Here is a 19,722-nt window from a genome sequence, read left to right on the forward strand (position 1 = left end):
AGGATCATCTCTGCCTGCTATGGCAGAAACTCAGCCTCATCCAGATATCCATGCATCACTTGGGGAGAAACAGAAATAAACAGTGGCCACTGCTGACAGACAAAGAGAACTAACTAGTCTACCCCGTCTTGGCTTCTTTGCCTTTGTGTTTAGCAATGCAAACACAAATGAGCTTTTTCTTTCCCACGAAGTAACTAATTAGTAGGTAAGTTATTTCAAGTCCTAGTATTACTACAAAGAAAAATAAATTCCTTTCTGGCACCACCTTAAAAGAAAAATTTCAATGGGATTACATTCCTTTAATCTATATGAACATAATAATACCTTCTTTTTTTAACCGTTCCTCAGTTAAATCCCTGTCACATGCTTTCTTCATTCCCACTTAAAAATAGCTTTTATATCTTGGATTTTATGATTTAACCTTGCCAAGACTAGGCAAAAGTACAGACTTTGGTCAATTATCTGCATTATTTGGCATAAGTTACAAATTAAAACACAATGTTTGAATTATTCTGAAAACTGGGGAGATAAATATAAATCACATGCATGCAAAGAGAAAGAGACAGAGACAGACAGATATGAAACACACACTATTTCACATAGCTCCAAAGTACTGAGTGATCCTGCCATTGTGCAATTTTTCTGCTCAAATCAACCTGTGAACTGAATGAAGGTGAGCGTTGCCTAGGACATTGTGAAAGTTTCTGCTTTTCCAAAATTTTAATTGAAAATGTTTTTAACTATCTCCTCATAATTTCAAAAAACTTATTTTAGAATTTAACAGATTAGGTGCTTATCATCACAGGCTGTAGTCACCTTTGCATGTATGCCTGCTCAGTCGCTTAGTCGTGTCTCTTTGTGACCCTATGGACTATAGTCCACCACGCTCCGCTGTCCTTGGGGTTTTCCAGGCAAGAATACTGCAGGGGGTTGCCATTTCCTCCTCCAGGGCAACTTCCCAACCCAGGGACCAAACTCGCATCTCCTGCATTGGTAGGTGGGTTCTTTACCACTGAGCCACCTGGGAAGCAAACATTGCTGGGTAGAGTGAAAAAGTTCCTTCAGGTCTTAGGTCTGCCTTATTGGTTTGAGAAGTGAAATGTGCCTCTTTAGTCTCACGCTCCCTTCAGCTTCTGATTTCCACATAATAGTCAGCAAATTTCAAGTTATCTTCAGATATTGTCAATAGAATAACATCTTTATTAAAATAAATCATGGAACCTATCCCAAATTCACTTTATCCAGGGGGAATTGTTACTTTATTTGGGTAAAATTTTAAAGAACATATACATTTTAGTTCTTATTTCTTACTTATCTGTAAGTTCCAGCACCAAAAAAAAGGAAAAAAGATCTCAATTGTTTAAAAAGTTTGTACTTTTGCAGCAGTTATTTGCTAATCTATACTACATTTGAAATTTGAGAGAACAAAAAAGACCTTTATGAAATCCTTTATTGTACTTTATAGTACTTCAGTGTTTATTTCATTTATGATATTTATGATTTATTAAATAATTTTATGTAAATATTTTTAATACTTTACTTCTCATTAACCTACAAGTTCCAAGAAGGCAGGAGAGTTTGCCTGTCTTACTTGCCTCTGTGAAATGTAAGTTAATGCATAAACTTATTTGAATAAATGAATGTGTCTGAATGACTGAGCCGTCTACGCAGGAGGGACAGAGACAGTGTTTGCATTTTAGCTAATCACAAACTTCTCCAGGCCATTTACAGGAACTCAATCCTTAGTGCATGGATCAAATTTCTGATAATATTTAGAAAATGGTCTGAGAGTTAAATGCTCTTTTGTCACTTGGTAAAATGCTGCCAAAATAATGAAGGAGAATAGTGAGTGAGTGAAGCTATGTCACACACACAGAGCATGGGTCTCTGAGGATTTGAGGAAGCAGTTTGACACTGAGCAGTTTGGTGTAGTGTCACAGTGGTTAACACACTAGGAATCCTTGTCAGAATACTGTATGACATTACTTACATGTGGAATCTAAAACGCAAAACAAAGTAGCAAGTATAACAAACAGAAGCAGACTCACAGATACAGAGAACAAACCAGTGGTTACCAGTGGTGGGGGAGGGGCAACATATGGGTAGAGGGAAGCATAAACTATTGGGTGTAAGATAACACAAGGATGTGTTGCACAGGGAAAAGAGCCAACACTGTGTAATAACTGTAAATGGAAAGCAACCTTTAAAATTGTACAAAAATAAGTAAATAATTAAAAAACATTTTTTAAAAGAATCCTTGTCAGAAGTTTTGCGCATCAGTAAATCTCGCAGAACCGTTTTAAATTTGGAACTATGTATCAAGAACTGAGACAAGGACTGAGATTTTAACTTATATACAGATGAATTAGTTTGCGGTTTCATGTGCGCAGTCGCTCAGTTGTGTCTGACTCTTTGCGACCCCATGGACTGCAGGACACCAGGCTCCTCTGTCCATGGGGATTCTCCAGGCAAGAATACTGGAGTGGGCTGCCATGCCCTTCTCAAGGGGATCTTCCCAACCCAGGGATCAAACCCAGGTCTTCCGCACTGCAGGCAGATTTTTAACCATCTGCGCTACTAAGGAAGCCCCATTTCATAGAGGCTGACAAAGAACACAGGACCCCTGGATCAGAGACACAGAACAGTTTGTTATACACAGCAAGAGCAGTAACACTTCTATGCTAGTCACTGAACCCCAGGGCACTGGGAGGAAAACCATACTAAACCCATACAGGAAATAGTTGCACCCCAGGAGGGGAACCCAAAGCTTAGGGAACCTGAATCTTTTATGATGGGCAGGGAGCAGAGAGACGCTCTGTTTCCCAAGGCTGTCCACTGGTACACATCCTCAGGAAAATAGCCAAGAAAAAACAGTCAGTATGTCCGTTGCAAGATGTGCATGTGAGACTTATGGACAATTGTCAACTAACACCGTGCCTCTGAAAGATTCCACCGCCCCCCCCCCGAGCCTTCAGTATATTAATAAATATACAGGGATGGGCACAAAGATACACACAGAAATATCCTCCAGCACTCTATATGGCGCGCACACACACACACACACACACACACACACACACACACACACACTACTGTCAGAAGGTGGAACAAAATGAGTGAAGGTCTATAAAACCAAATATTCGACTAAGAAAAGAGGGCAGGAGACGAGCACCCATTCTATCAACTGGCTTTAGGGTATCAGATGCGAGTCACAGGTTGATGCAGAGAACAGAGACGAGGAAAAACTCCAATAAGCTATTCTGCTCTCCTGTCAGAATCTATTGTCACTGGGCCCAAGTTGCATCACTTCTCCTTATTTTATTATTATGTAGAGTTTATGAAAGCCAGACTAGCCCTTTAAAGGCTGTTTTAGCTCCGGTTAACACACAGCTGCTTTGTTATCCTCAAAGGCCAGAAGAGACCCAAGGATGAGAGTTCAGATATGCCAGGAGTTGCCAGGGTGAAAGAAAAAGAAGAAAAGCCATTTGTCACTTGTCACACAAGGACGCAGCACTGCTGACGTAGAAGTCCTGTGAATCTGGCCTATTCCTGCTCTTACTGGAGCATTTAGGTTGGAAACAAACAGGATTTCCAAGGTTTGGAGTTGGAGGAAGCCTTAGTCATGCAGGACAATATGTTTGTTCTGTAAAAAAAAAAAAAAAAATGGCCTGCCTTTGTTCTTTAGAGAGTCCTTCAAGCCCTTAGGGCATGCAGATAGTAAGTGTAAAGGTTTTTTCAAGGATAATAAAAAGCTCTTGAGGATTTATAAACTGTTTCATCTGTCAGAAACTATTTATGCAGAGCTTGGCACGTAGAGTGAATTATTCTTATTAAACAAAAATTGAGAAAATTGCTTAAGTCTCACCAGAAGGTACCTGTAGTCCATCAGAAGCTAAGACACTCCATAAGCTATAAACTTAAGAGAAAAGAAATTGTGTGTCTCTGTAGATGTCTGTGGTGAGATGAATGACTCCCAAGAGAATGTATCCCAGCTTTATTCCTCAAGCTGCTTGCTGCATTGGCTGATTTGTCCATTCTCATCCCCCAGGGAGCTCAGAGAGGGAGGGTGTTTGAAAGGACCACATCCCAAGGACCCGCGCCCTTTCCATTTCTCAAGTTACCTCTCTGCTCATACACAGTATGTCCGCTGTCATAGAGCACGTGCGAACCTATTCAAGCATCATGACAGAGTGCAAGGCCCTGTGCAGAGTGCCCTCCATGAATTATTTTATTAACTTCTAGCAACAATCCCATGAGGTCCTGTTATTAACTTCATGGTACAGATGGAGGGATGGAGAATAGAGAAGGGGGATAGAGGATTGAGGACGACGGAGAGATTAAAGAACTAGCCAAATCCCATAGCTGTGGTGCTAGATCTGAGATGTCACGTCAGGCAGCCTAACTCCAGGACAGACTCGTCCTCCCCCTAATGCCACAGATACCTCTGCTTCCAGAAGTCACAGGATCACAGATTCAGCTGGCGATTCCATGGACACATGCGGGAATCTGACTGGGCAGTCATTTCTCACAGTGGCCGCTCACTCAGTCCAGACTTTTTTCTCCTCATTTACCTAATTCCAAGTTCCAGTCCTTTCCTAAACCCTTTGTCTCTTTTACCTCTTCCCTCCTCTTTCTGACTTCAGAAGGCCTTAACAGTTCTGATTTTTCATCAGTTTGCCAAATACATTCCCATGAAGTGCTTGGCCCAGGCAGAGGCTTGAGAGATGTTTGTTGAGTAAGGTTAGAAAGTAGGTAATTCCCATTCTACTGGGCTCATTAGCATCAAAACCACTCATTGCACATGTCCCGCTTCAGGATGTCCCATCTTTGTTCTTTCATTTGAATCCATAAATCCTCACATTTACACCTTCCAACATCTGCTCCATCCATCTGGGATGACCAGGACAGGATGCCAAACTCACTTGGGATAATGGTCCCATTATGAAAACATTTTACAAGTTTTTTTCCCCCAATTTCTTATTTAAATATTCCATCAACACTTCTAGAACTTCTCCAATCAAAATAATAGTTTTCCAAGACTCCATTGATACCACATATTAGAGCTGCACATAGTTTCTGTGAAATGAGCATCATTCTAGTAGCGATCAGAATAGAGAAAAATGTACACAACCACTAAATGTTACATAACTTGCGTCTGAAAATGTTACCACGTCAAACAATTAATGATATTCATTTGTCACTATTTTCCATAGCTTTTTAAGTGGACTCAGCTCCTCTTGGCTGTCTGCCCTGGCTTCTCTCTCTGTCCTGATGGAATACTCCTATGAGCTCTTTTTTTTCAATCCTATAGCCAGTGCTACTGCAGAACACTAAGTTCTGAGTGGTAAGAATGAGGCAGCCGGGGTCAGCTTTCTCACATAAGGATGCTGTCTACCCTGCAGTTGCTCACTCCCTCACAATCCCAATTCTATATTGAGAAAGGTCACACTATGCTGACATTTCTTCAAGAAACTGAGTGTTCACCTTTAACTTTGGCTCTTTCTCACACTCACTCTAGTCACGTAATCCTACTTCAAGTGGAGCTAAGGAAGGAATTTCACTCCCTTTTATTCAGTCTTGGAGCTCAGAGTCCTAAATGAACTTCAAAATTCTAGACAAATACCAGGGAAATATTCTGGGGTCTAGACAATGGAATTTCACTTAAAGGTTGCATACACTATGGAGCAGAATCTGTCCAAGTGAATTCTGCCTTTGCAAACACAGGATCTTCTCCTCCACCAACCCTCCATCTCATCACCAGCCAAACCCTTCCCAGACATTCATTCCTCTCTTCAGAAGTCATTAGAGACTCTTCATCAACTCCAACAGGTCTAAGGTCTTCCTGGCTTGTGGGACACTCCATCACTTTTGTGCCACCCTTATAACATGTCCCTGAACAGATTTTTGAGGTGGAGATCTGCAAGCAGGAAATATAGGGCCTATTTTGATAAGTGATACCCATAGGGAAGGAGGGAATGCAGGATTGGGCAGAGAGACAGATGCCAGCCTGTGATACAGTCACAACAGAGGCCTCTGTATCCTACTGGAGGCCTGGAGCTGGGATGCCCTGCAGAAACCTTCACTGCGGCCAGAAGGCCCAGCCTTTGCATCTTAGCATCAATCAATGACTGGACACACATTGCACTGGGAAAGAGAATGAGACCTTGTCCCAGATGAGTCCTTGTCCCTCATCTCTCCTCTGAGGAGTCTCAGCTGAGAGACATCATCCGTCAACAGTCCCAGCAGCTAGAGGAATGAGCGCTCAATTCCGGAGCGGGAATCTGAGTGCCTATTACGGCATCCACCATCCATTGCTTTTCTTTCTCCTCTCCATGCCCATTTTTCTCCCAGATCAGCTCTGTCTCATCAACATCTGTAGTCTCCTATCCAGGACCCGGGTTGTTCCTCCCGATAAGCCACTAACCTCTCTGTTTCATCATCTGAGTCTCTCTTTCTCTCCTGAGATATTATCTCTCCTTCAGGTCTCAGTTGTTTGCTGCTCTTGCTGAGCGCTCTGTCTTCTGAACTTCTTCCACCTGTGGCATAAATTAGCACTTAAATAGTGTCTTCAAGGGAACATACTCAGTCATGAAAAGGAACACATTTGACTCAGTTCTAATGAGGTGGATGAACCTAGAGCCTATTATACAGAGTGAAGTAAGTCAGAAAGAGAAAGACAGATATTGTATATTAACGCATATATATGGAATCTAGAAAGACGGTACTGTTGAACCTATTTTCAGGGCAGCAATGGAGACACAGACATAGAGAGGATTTGTGGACAGAGCAGGGGGAGGGGGAAAGGAGAGGGTGGGATGTACTGAGAGAGTACCACTGAAACATATACACTATCATATGTAAAATTAGATAGCCAGTGGGAATTTGCTGTATGATGCAGGGAGCTCTGTGACAACCTAGAGGGGTGGGATGGAGTGGGAAGGAGGTTCAAGAGGGAGGGGATATATGTATACCTATGGCTAATTCATGTTGATGTATAGCAGAATCCAACACAATATTGCAAAGCAATCATCCTCCAATTAAACACAAATTTCAAAATATATGCAGTGTCTTTTAGTTGAAGCACCAGTGTCATTGGTTCACGTACCTGGGGGTGAGGGGGCAGGGAGCAAGGGAAGAAAAAGTATATTTTCTCCTCATTTGGATTATGTACTTCTTGAGGGTAAATACCACAGTTTAACTTCTTGTGTCCTATACAACATATGAAGAGTGCTGTGCATATTGAAAATCCACAGTACCTCCACAAAAAGTATATATTTATCACTTTATTATGTGCCAAGCAAGCAGTACTCTATGCACTGGGGGTTTCAACTGTAAATAAGATAAAGGTAATCTCAAGGAGATTACATTCTGCTTATTAAGAACTGGAGGGGCTTTCCAAGTGACTCAGTGGCAAGGAATTCGCCTGTCAATGCAGGAGACTCGGGTTTGATCCCTGGGTGGAAAGATCTCCTGAGGAGGAGATGGCAACAACCCACTCCAGTAGTCTTGGCTGCAGAATCCTATGGACAGAGGAGCCCGGCGGGCTACAGTCCATGGAGCCACAAGGAGTCAGACATGACTGAGCATGCACGCTGACCTGACACTGATTAAGAACTGGAAGTCAGTTACTTATTTTAACATTTTATCAGTCTTTATCTAGAATTAATACCTGTAAAAAAACTCTAACATTAAAGTCATATGTCTTCCTTACCTAGTGAAGACCTTGAGGCAATGAATCAACCTGGAAATGTCAGTGATGTCGCGTAAGCTTGTCACCCTTGCTGCACAGATGGGGATGGGGTGGCACCCCAGCATTGAGCTCTGCCAGCCTGAACTCACGGCCTCCTAGTCCTCTTCAACAGGGAAAGAGAGTCTCTAAGGCATGGGTTCTTAACGGCCTCATCCCTTCTGCTCTAGTTCATCAAGTGTAATTAGGTACTTGGCCTTCAACTAACTGCAAGGGAGACCAAGGAGTGTAATGGAAAGAATAAATAAGCACCGAGCGCTAACTGTCTCTGTCATAATAGCCAGGGTCTGTTGAGAACTTCTTTGTGACGGTACTGTTCTAAGTGCTAAAAGAGTCTTACCCGATTATTCCACTGTGGAGGAGGGTCCACATCAAGAATTGTTCTCAGACTCCAGCTAGGCGTCCTGCAATTCAACCACATTCTGACACTGTCTACCTGAACGAAGGATCCGATTTCCCAGGTTAAGGGCTCAGTCCTACAAGGCTGCTCACCCCCGCGCCCTCACATTCAGAGGCCAATTGCAAAGCCAGATAATCACCTGTGCTCCTGTTACAGATTGGAATTTCCAATAACCCCTTCCCTGGGTCAATTAATTTGCTAGAGCAGCTCAGGAAACTCAGAGAAACATTTTACTTACTAGATTACCAGGTTTTTTTTTTTTACATCAGAATGTATACAAAACTCAGGAACAGCCAGATAGAAGAGATGCAGAGGGCAAGAAGGCGTGGAGCTGTTGCCAGGCTGCCCTAGGTCTCTGCTCCAATTGTCCAGCATCCCCCCACTCCACCCCCAGGCCACTTAGCAGGAGTTAACAGAAATCTCTGAGTTAAAGCTGGAGAAGGAAATGGCAACCCACTCCAGTATTCTTGCCTGGAAAATCCCATGGACGGAGGAGCCTGGTGGACTGAAGCAACTGAGCATGCACTTCATGTGACAGGAAAGCAAAGTCCTTCCCAAGGGCTTGGGTTTATATACAAGTTTTCTCTTTCCTCCTATGCTACCCTGACTCCTCCTATTCTTGTTTGCATGAGAACAAGGAGACCATAGATAATTGAAATTAGGTCTGCCTTAATGATGGGTTAACAAGCTGAACAACTTGAGATGCCCACAGTAGGTGAGAAAAGAACCTCTATCGCCACCTGCTGGGCTCCGTGGTTTGTATCAGACTATCCAGTCCCACCACTATCAGTCCCTGATACCAAATCTCTAGTTTCTGGCTGCTTTTGCAAGCTAAATGCCCTCTGACGTTTGTCAATCTCTCTGTTTCAGTTTGGATGGAACATTGTTATGAAAAATAAATAAAGACTTTAGCTTTCAGCATCAACTACTCTTTAAACTCATGCTAATTCATAAACAAGGATAATAACTAACCGCATCGTCACAGCACTCAGTTGCTTCCAAGTGTTTTTCATTAAAACTAACTGAAAACACTTCCCAGGATGCAATTTAAAGGGGCTATTATTAACTACATGTCTTGATTAGCCTTGGTTGGTAGAATAAATAAATTGGCTGAATAAAAATAATTTTCTTCTTTGTGAATATCCTCATTTTACAAGGTGGGTATTGCTGAAGGTTTTGGTTTCCTGAAAAATATAGTGAGCTATTAGAGTGCTTTTCCAGTTGCATATTGATTTGTAATGAATTTTGGCATTTAATTTCATACAGCTTTGTATTTTAGCTATCTGATTATAGAGAAACTATTGATGTGGACGTCTTCAGGGTCTAAAGTTAAACTTTCTAAGTCTTTTCTAGATCAGTTAAGAGAATAAAGGCTTCAATTTAATCAGATAGATTTAAGAAATGAACAAAAGTTCCCAGTATTTCACAAATTAGTAGAAAAGATGCAAAATGATTGTTACTGTTGAAACAAATTAGCAAGAGTGAGTGAATGGAATTCAGGACTGAAAATTTATAATTTTTAAACACAAACTACATAGTGTTCCTGAATGGAAAGAGTCCATATTGTAAAAATGTTAATTCTTCCTAAAAATTTTATCAATTTGATTCAATATGGATCAATATCTTAGCAGAATTATTTGTTATTTGACATGCTTGATTCTAGAATTTATCTAAAAAAATAGACAAGAAAAGTCAATTTAAAAAAAAGACCTTTTCCATACAATATAAATATGTACTCTAAAGACACAGCATGTAAAACATGTGATAATGTTTCAGAGATAGGAAAACAGATCAACAGAACACTAATCTGTTTGATATGGGAAAACTTCAATGAAGAAAAAAATGTTAGATCCTGACTATGCACCATATGTGCATATGTGACTGGTGAAGCAAGTAAAGTCTGATGTTATGAAAACCAGTGTTGTATAGAAACCTAGAATGTTAGGTCCATGAATCAAGCTAAACTGGAAGTGGTCATACAGGATATGGCAAGAGTGAACATTAACATTTTAGGAATCAGTGAACTAAAATGGACGGGAATAGGCGAATTTAATTCAGAAGACTATTATATATACTATTGTAGGCAAGAATCCCTCAGAAGAAATGGAGTAGCCCTCATAGTCTACAAAAGAGTTCAAAATGCAGCACCTGGGTGCAATCTCAAAAATAACAGAATGCTCTTTGTTTCTAAGGCAAACTATTCAATATCACAGTGATCCAAGTCTATGCCCTGACCAGTAATGCTGAAGAAGCTGAAGTTGAACAGTTCTATAAAGACCTACAAGACCTTCTAGAACTAACACCAAAAAAAGATGTCCTTTTCATCATAGGGGATGGGAATGCAAAAGTAGGAAGTCAAGAGATACCTGGAGTAACAGGCAAGTTTGGCCTTGAAGTACAAAATGAAGTAGGGCAAAGGCTAACAGAGTTTTGCCAAGAGAACCCACTGGTCATAGCAAACACCCTCTTCCAACAACTCAAGAGCCAACTCTACACATGGACATCACCAGATGGTCAATACTGAAATCAGATTGATTATATTCTTTGCAGTCGAAGATGGAGAAACTCTTTGTAGTCAGCAAAAACAAGACAAGGAGCTGCCTATGGATAGATCATGAACTCTTTATTGCAAAATTCAGACTCAAATTGAAGAAAGTAGGGAAAACCACTAGACCATTCAGGTATGGCCTAAATCAAATCCCTTATGATTATACAGTAGAAGTGACAATAGATTCAAGGGACTAGATCTGACAGACAGAGTGCCTGAATAACAATGGACGGAGGTTTGCAATATTGTACAGGAGGTGGTGATCAAAACCATCCCCAAGAAGAAGAAATGCAAAAAGGTAAAATGGAGGTCTGAGGAGGCCTTACAAGTGGCTGAGAAAAGAAGAGAAGCTAAAGGCAAAGGAGAAAAGGAAAGATATACCCATCTGAATGCAGAGTTCCAAAGAATAGCAAGGAGAGGTAAGAAAGCTGTCCTAAGTGATCAATGCAAAGAAATAGAGGAAAACAATAAAACGGGAAAGACTAGAGATCGCTTCAAGAAAATTAGAGATACCAAGGGAACATTTCATGCAAAGGTGGGCACAATAAAGGACAGAAACGGTATGGACCTAACAGAAGCAGAAGATATTATAAAGAGGTGGCAAGAAAACACAGAAGAACTATACAGAAAAGATCTTAATGACCCAGATAACCACGATGGCGTGATCACTCACCTAGAGCCAAACATATTGGAGTGTAAAGTCAAGTGGGCCTTAAGAAGCATCGTTACGAACAAAGCTAGTGAAGGTGATGGAATTCCAGCTGAGCTGTTTCAAATCCTAAAAGATGATACCGTTAAAGAACACACTCAATGTGCCAGCAAATTTAGAAAACTCAGCAGTGGCCACAAGACTGGAAATGGTCAGTTTTCATTCCAACCCCCAAAAAATGCAATGCCAAAGAATGTTCAGACTACTGAACAGTTGCACTCATCTCACATGCTAGCAAAGTAATGCTCAAAATTCTCCAAGCCAGGCTTCAGCAGTATGTGAACCAAAAAATTCCAGATGTACAAGCTGGATTTAGAAAAGGCAGAGAAACTAGAGATCAAATTGCCAACACCCACTGGATCATAGAAGAGGCAGGAGAATTCCAGAAAAAAAATATACTTCTGCTTCACTGACTACGCTAAAGCCTTTGACTGTGTGGATCACAACAAACTGTGGAAAATTCATCAAGAGTTGGGAATACCAGACCACCTTACCTGTCTTCTGAGAGACCTGTATGCAGGTCAAGAAGCAACCATTACAACCAGACATGGAACAACGGACTGGTTCCAAATTGGGAAAGGAGTACGTCAAGGGTGTACATTGTCACCTTGCTAATTTAACTTATTTGCAGAGTACATCATGTGAAATGCTGGACTGGTTGAAGCATAAGCTGGAATCAAGATTGCAGGGATAATATCAGATATGCAGATGACACCATCCTTATGGCAGAAAGTGTGAGGAACCAAAGAGCCTTTTGATGAAAGTGAAAGAGGAGAGTGAAAAAGCTAGCTTAAAACTCAACATTCAAAAAACTAAGATCACAGCATATGATCCCATCACTTCATGGCAAATAGATGGGGAAATAATGGAAACAGTGAGAGACTTTATTTTCTTGGGCTCCACAATCACGGCAGATTGTTACTGCAGCCATGAAATTAAAAGCACTTGCTCCTTGGAAGAAAATCTATGACCAATCTAGGTACCATGTTAAAAAGCAGAGACATTACTTTGCTAACAAAAGTCTGTCTAGTCAAAGCTATGGTTTTTTCAGTAGTCATGTATGGACGTGAGAGTTGGAGCATAAAGAAAACTGAGTGCCGAAGAAGTGATGCTTTTGACCTGTGGTGTTGGAAAAGACTCTTGAGAGTCCCTTGGACAACAAGGAGATCCAACCAGTCCATCCTAAAGGAAATCAGTCCTGAATATTCATTGGAAGGACTGATGCTGAAGCTGAAGCTCTAATACTTTGCCACCTGATGTGAAGAACTGACTCATTGGGAAAGACCCAGATGCTGGGAAAGATTGAAGGCAGGATGAGAAGGGGCAACAGAGGATGAGATGGTTGGATAGCATCACCGACTCAATGGACGTGAGTTTGAGCAAGCGCTGGGAGTTGGTGATGGACAGGTAAGCCTGGCATACTGCAGTCCATTGGGTCGCAAGGAGTTGGACACAACTGAGAGACTGATCTGAACCGATGCAACATATAGCTATAATATTTCAGAGGAATTAAAGACTAAATATAAAAACTGGAAATTGTTAAAAGAAATGTAAGAAACCAGAGTCTTGGCAAGGGAAAAGGCTCTTGAAATTACACATCATACTCAGAAAATGTAAGTGAGCAGGATCCTGTGGGGCCTTCCCAGAACAAAAAGCCCCCCTACCACCTTTATTCCATGTCCTCTGCCTGACATTTTTGTCTGCAGAAAAATTTTAGTCAAAGAATAAATTTAATCATAGAAACAAGAACATGCAAAAAGAAAAACAGTCAAACAAGACCAAGTAATAAAAGTTGAGCCGTTAAACAAAGTCAAGGACCTTTAGTTCCTCCTCAAGGTCTACAGATAATATCCTGACCCAGGTGTCCTTTGAGCTGTTTTGCAGATCCTGAAACCTTCACCAAGTGGAAGAAGTTAACTTTATGCTGCCCACAAGCATGTAGACCCCAGACCAATTAGAACCAGAAGCTTGATGATGTTGACTCTCGATTGCCTCACTACCAACCAATCAAAAGAATGTCCATGAGCTGATCACACATCCCACAACACTCTCCCTCATCCTGTCTTTAAAAACCTTTCCCTGAAAGCCTTTAGTGAGTTCAGGTCTTTTAAACACTAGTCGCCCTGGACTCCTTGTTTGATACCCTCCAATAAACTCTGCACTTTTCTTCACTACAGCCCAGTGTCAGTAGATTGGCCTTATTGTACTTGTGCAAATGGACCCGAGTTTGGTTTGGTATTTAATAATATAAGCATGCAGGAAAAGTCTAACCTACTTTACCACACTCACATGTTTAACTGACTCTCAGGCTCCTAAAAAGACGTCTTTCTTCCAGATTCAGCATTGCCTGCAGTGGGATTTAAGGAAGGTCCACAAATCTCATTTACCCCACACCTTACACTGCAGCCTAGAAAGGAAACAACTGTGTACCAGGTACCCCCAAACCTAAGTAAAGCCCCACGTGCTCTAAGGTAGACCCACTTTCCAGACCCACAGAACAAGAAGTGCTCCCAAAACAGTAACTTCAGACATCCCAACTTCATTAGAACTGTGACTCATCTCTCCCCAAAAGACCATTAGCACTAATCTCACTGGGAATTACACCCCTGTTTACTTTCAACACCGCCAGAAATTCAAGCTTCCCGGGGCACCAGGGAACACTCTTAGCCACAGACAGATCTGTAAATTCCCCAGTTTTGCTTAATCCAAATTTCCACATACTCCCCCACACCTCCAGCTATACAAGTTACAGAGCCTAATGTGAAATGAAAATGGGGACTCCTGTTCAAAAATTAGTAAGAGTTTCCTGTTGGTAACAAGGCATTAAATCAAGCCTAAGTGTTAGTCACTCAGTTGTGTTTAACTCTTTGAGACTCCATGGACTGTAGCCCGCCAGGCTCCTCTGTTCACGGAATTCTCTAGGCAAAAATACTGGATTGGGTAGCCATTTCCTCCTCCAGAAGATCTTCTTGACCCCAGGGATCGGACCTGGGTCTCCTGCAATACAGGTGGATTCTTTAACATCTGAGCCACTAGGGAAGCATGCGGGCCTTCTAAGTGTTGGGCTCCACGTGATACACAGGTTCTATTGCCTGTGTTTCTTATTCCAAACACCTTCTTTATTGCCTAATACTGTTATCAGCAATTTATCTGTATTTACCTGTAGCCCCAATTTCCTCTCTAAATATTCAAAAGAATTCTGCTTATTCTAACTAAATCTAGGCTGTCCCCCGAGGACACTGTTAGGTCCTCATGTCCCATATATCAGTGCTGGGGATGGGGCACCTGTCATCTGTACTCACTACTGCTTTTGCTTTTTAGAACTTCCTCTTCTTCAAAAATCCAGTTTCTTTCAGTACCACATCATCCATCTATACCACCTTGGTATCTATGTAACTCCCCCTTGTCCAGACAGATGCTCAAGAAATATGTGTTGAGAAAGTTCATCCATGACTTGTACAATCATTTGAAAAAAATAAACTGGGTAGAATACGAATTCGACTTGCCAGTTGCATAGTAAGAGTCTATATACATTAAGCAAAGTGTCTCTTTGGCCCGAATCACTCACAGTATGTAGATATTTGCATTCTATACTCTAAATTTTGTCAGAAAATGGACCAAAATATAGCCTGTTATGTATCTATACCCTAAATATCTATGATTATTCCTTTAAGAATCTGGGAGGGAGAGGAGATGAAGGAGTCATGTGATAGGACTTCAGGGATAAATTCATGTTTCTTGTCAGAGATTGCTACTAGAATAAACAGAAAACCAGACCCTGTCCCTGCCATGTGGTACTTGGGTCTGCGCCGTGAGGGCGCTTCTGCTCATGACTTCCCAATGCTGCCCTCTTCTGGCAGAGAGTGCTCACTGCTAGAGCTGTGCAAAAGGAGCCCCCTCAGGAAGAGAACGGGAATTGGGAGCCAGAGACACTGATACTGGGAGAGAACAAAGAGGGAAAAGCATAAGGTGGGAACAAAACAGGAAAGGCAGATTTATACCCCTCCTCACTCACCTCCTTTTTCCTCTGCATGTCATCTTGTCCAGTGCCCTCCTGAACAAAAACAGACAGATGGTACATTTCTTCTGGTTGGCTTTGACAGGGAAGCCAGGCATACTGCAGTTCATGGGGCCACAAAAAGCCAGACCCAACTTGGTGACTGAACAGCAACAACCTCAAGTTGCGGGCTTGGAAGAATGAATCCATGACCATCCTGGTCTCTGCCTTGTCATCGCCCCTCACATTTCTTGCACAAAATTCCTGTACCTGCCCTGTCCTCATCCACCTCTTCCTCTGATTTGCTGTCCACTGTCGGTCTTCTAGAGAACCTCCAGGCACAATAGGCCTGCCCACCACACCAGCCTACCATGTTTGCCCAGCTATAAATGGGGTCTCCTTCTAACCCTCTGTGCAAATGTTTCACCACCTTCTGGATCTGGGTTCTTCATCTCTGGAAAATACCCTGTTGGTGACAGAAGTTGGGCAGGAAGCATGTTAAAAAGAAAAAAAAAAAGAGAGAAAGAGAAATAGCAGCTTTATCCAGAACACATTACCCAACCATGAACTTTGATAACTTCTTTTATGATCAGTCCCACAGTCTAAAGGCTCTTGTCTTCCCCATAGTCACAATCCCTGTCAACATAAAGGACATTGTAAATCAACTATACTCCAATGTAAAATAAAAAATAAATGTAAAAAACATAAAAAATTCAGAACTTTTACCCATGTTTCACTTGGAAAGTGCTGATATTAGTATCACACACAGTGTGTATCACCAGGTCGCTTACACCTGGAGGTGACCACCCTAGGCCCAGGCCCACAGCCAAAGGGACTCAAGCGTTAGCACGTCTGTGCTATGCTTAGTTGCTCAGTTGTGTCCAACTCTCTGTGACCGCATGGGCCAAAGCCTGCCAGACTCCTCTACCCACGGGAATCAACAGAGGGCATACTGGTGTCTGGAAAATACAACAAATTAAGGCAAAGTAACATGCCTTATCAAGTTATCAGGAATATCCTGTGGACACACCCCAGGCAGACAAAGAAAACAAACTAATTAGGGTAGAAAACAAACAAACATACCCAACTCTACCATTCTTGGAGTAGACCACAGTTTGTGAGCTGCTTCCCTGGAGTGTCCTTTAGTGCCCCCAGCTGCCTCCACTTGTTCAGCTCTGAATTCTCTCTGCTGTGAGGTCTTCATAATGATGCCTGTCCTCCCATCTGCTTTGGCTGCAGGAGTCAGAGCCTGTGTACCTCCTGTCACTGTACCATGCAGTCTTTCATGTTGTTTGCTGATGCTACGAGCTGTGCTTAGTTGCTCAGTTGTGTCCGACTCTTTGAAACCCCATGGACTGTAGCCCGCCAGGCTCCTCTCTCTGTGGGGATTCTCCAAGCAAGAATACTGGAGTGGGTTGGTATGCCCTCCTCCAGGGGATCTTCCCGACCCAGGGATCAAACCCAGGTCTCCCGCATTGCAGGAGGATTCTTTACTGCCTGAGCCACCAGAGAAGCCCAGGAATACTGGAGTGGGTAGCCTATCCCTTCTCCAGGGGAACTTCTCGACCCAGGAATTGAACCGGGGTCTCCTGCACTGCAGGCAGATTCTTTACCAGCTAAGCTATCCAGGAAGCCCTTGCTGATGCTACATTGAAGCATATTTAACCATATACCCATGTTCCCTGGCCTTTTAGGGTTGTTTGCCCCTTTGCTACCTGAATAACCAGGCTCTAAAGTCACTATTGGAGAAGGCAATGGCAACCCACTCCAGTACTCTTGCCTGGAAAATCCCACGGACGGAGGAGCCTGGTAGGCTGCAGTCCATGGGGCTGCACAGAGTTGGACACGACTAAAGCAACTTAGCAGCAGCAGCAGCAGCAGCAAAGTCACTATTAAATGATGTCAGGCATCCCAGTCCCCTCCTCTGGTGATTTTAGGATTAAAGAAAACTGCACACCTGTCTTGGCTGTTGCTTGCCATTTGTGGCTCCTTACTTCTCCCTGGGTGCTCCTTGAAGCTTCACGGTTGTCCATGTGTAGACACTGGCTCCTCTTTCACTCCACAACTCTACCCAGCACCCCAGCACAACTGAGGTGAGACAAAATGAAGGCTTCAAGATAACATACAGAATTAAAGTGCAGGAAAGGGACATTTCACATTCAGTAGCAGTGATCACTGCACCCAAGTCCACCAGCCTTGTCTCCATGCAGGGTGACCCCTATCTGCTGTCTGGCGGAGGTGTTGCTATGGTTCAGAACTCCCAACAGGTGGGAGTTCCTCTCGACCTAGTTCTGAGCCCCAAATTCCAATTTCTTTTTTTGTCAAGGAGAATGAAAAATCAGTGTACTCAATAATACTTCCTCAAAGTTTGAGCTCTGTGTCCACCGTAAAAATGGCCATTCACATTCTTTAGCAAAATTTTCTTTGCCCCAACTACCCTTATGAGACTAATCTTTTCATATCAAGAATGCCTTTTAAATTGTTTCCTCAAATATTAAAAACAGAACAATCTTTTCTTCAAATATTAAATGATGCTGCTACTATTTCTGGTATGTGAAAATGGCTATAATTTTTTAAAGTTTTATCTTTTTATTTTTTGGCCTTATTTACCAACCTTGTCTGCCTTGATGGTAAGAACAACTTCTTGTCCCACAATTTCAGCCCAAATACTGTCAGTTTCCCACAAGAGGGAATGTGGTTCCCTAACAAGAAGCCAGGAAGAGATTTATGCTTGAGCTCATGACAGAAACTCCTAATTACTACTCCTCCCAGCCCCTGGTCACTCTTCCTCCTGCTGTTGCAGTGAGAACACAGTGTCCAGACCTCCTTGCACTTAGATGCAGCCATGTGGCTGAGATTCAGATGATGAGGACTTCTTCCAGGCTGATTGGGTAACTCCTCGCTTTCTCTCCTCATGTGCGTGCTTGCAGGTTAAGTCGTTTCACTCATGCCAACTCTTTGCAACCCTATGGACCTGCCAGGCTCCTCTGTCCTTGGAATTCTCCAGGCAAGAACAATGGAGCAGATTGCCATGCCCTCCTCTAGGGGATCTTCCCTACCCAGGGATCAAACTAGGGTCTCTTACATCTCCTGCATTGGTAGGCAGATTCTGTACCACCTGGGAAGCCCCTTTCTTGCCATGGCTGAGCTGAAAAGAGAGGACCTCCCATGGCAATTTGTATGTCACATGTTGAAAGTGGCAGAGATTTCATCAGCCTGGGATCCTGAATGATGTCACGCAGGAGGGATACCCCACTAAACTGCTCACTTGCCCAGGGCTCTTTTTAAAGCAAGAAATAAACTTGTCTTACTCCAGCTGTTAGAATATTTTGGTCTGTTTGTTACAGCACTTAGCCTACCTTACTACCAGCTGTAAGCAGAAATCCCATTAGAGGTGCCTCTACTCAGGTGTGGAGTTAACAGAGGTCTGTGTGGTTGGGAAGGGTCATTATGGGTCAAGGAACAGCCCGCCCACCCCCATGACCTTTTGACTTCCATTCCAACATTTTGTCTAAAATTTCACCACATGGATTTCATTACTTTGGATAAAGACATACTTCTAGGAAACATCTTTTAAGATAACCATGTCACCTGAAGGAGATAGCACATTAAACTACCAGCCTCCGTGAACCCCTGAAGGTGGATGACTTTCCCAAGTTTCTTTCCAGTGAAATAGCTGCTGAAAAGTCGAGAAGGGGATACAGGAGAGGAATGTGGAGGGGTAGACTGGGAGAAATGGAGGGATATCTGGAGGGTGGAGCACCTGGGTTTTTTTCTCTAACAGAAACAGAAGTACCTGCAGTCGTGGGTGGAAGATTAGACAGCAAGATCCAGGAGAAAACTTGAAAGGATTAGGAGGAAAGAGTTCAAAATGTTCGAAGACAGGACATGAAGGCACTTAAGCATCTTGCTTGACAATTTGGCTGAATGCTGGTCCTCGAATTAGGTACTTTAAGCACATTTCTTTGACAGTTCAGCCTGCTCTTTAGATCTGCCCATGGCCCCTCAGAAAAGTCCTGGTAAAGATCATATGAGAACGTTGAGATTTAAGCAATACCTGCACTTTTAGCATTTGGACATTTTGACTGTTCTTCAGTTAGGACCTTATTTAGAGATTCCCATAACTATAAACTTCTATCATTTCAGATTATACAATCATTTTCTTTTCACGTTCATGGACAGGAAAAGGTCATAGGGTCATTGGCATGAAAAGTCAATCGCCAAATAATTCAACTGCATTTGTCCATTTATTATTTTTTGAACAAGTGTGTACATATACCAGAGTCACTTTCATGATTTAAAATATTAACAGAACATTAAA

At 42.4% G+C, this 19,722-nt stretch overlaps 1 long non-coding RNA gene across 1 annotated transcript; it reads right to left on the reverse strand.

Annotated features, from left to right (window-relative positions):
• Nucleotides 1-6,424: 6,424 nt before the first annotated feature.
• LOC145509775 (uncharacterized) lies at nucleotides 6,425-19,285 on the reverse strand. The gene is made up of 7 exons (XR_014056402.1): nucleotides 19,198-19,285; nucleotides 17,359-17,511; nucleotides 16,485-16,806; nucleotides 15,959-16,037; nucleotides 15,809-15,867; nucleotides 15,420-15,458; nucleotides 6,425-6,536 (listed from the first exon to the last, which is right to left on the reverse strand). It is a non-coding gene; the product is annotated as an uncharacterized LOC145509775 (long non-coding RNA).
• Nucleotides 19,286-19,722: the final 437 nt, after the last annotated feature.

The sequence above is a fragment of the Giraffa tippelskirchi genome, chromosome 6 (assembly GCF_054371585.1).
Source record: "Giraffa tippelskirchi isolate mGirTip1 chromosome 6, T2T-mGirTip1v1.2.pri, whole genome shotgun sequence".
Classification (NCBI taxonomy): domain Eukaryota; kingdom Metazoa; phylum Chordata; class Mammalia; order Artiodactyla; family Giraffidae; genus Giraffa; species Giraffa tippelskirchi.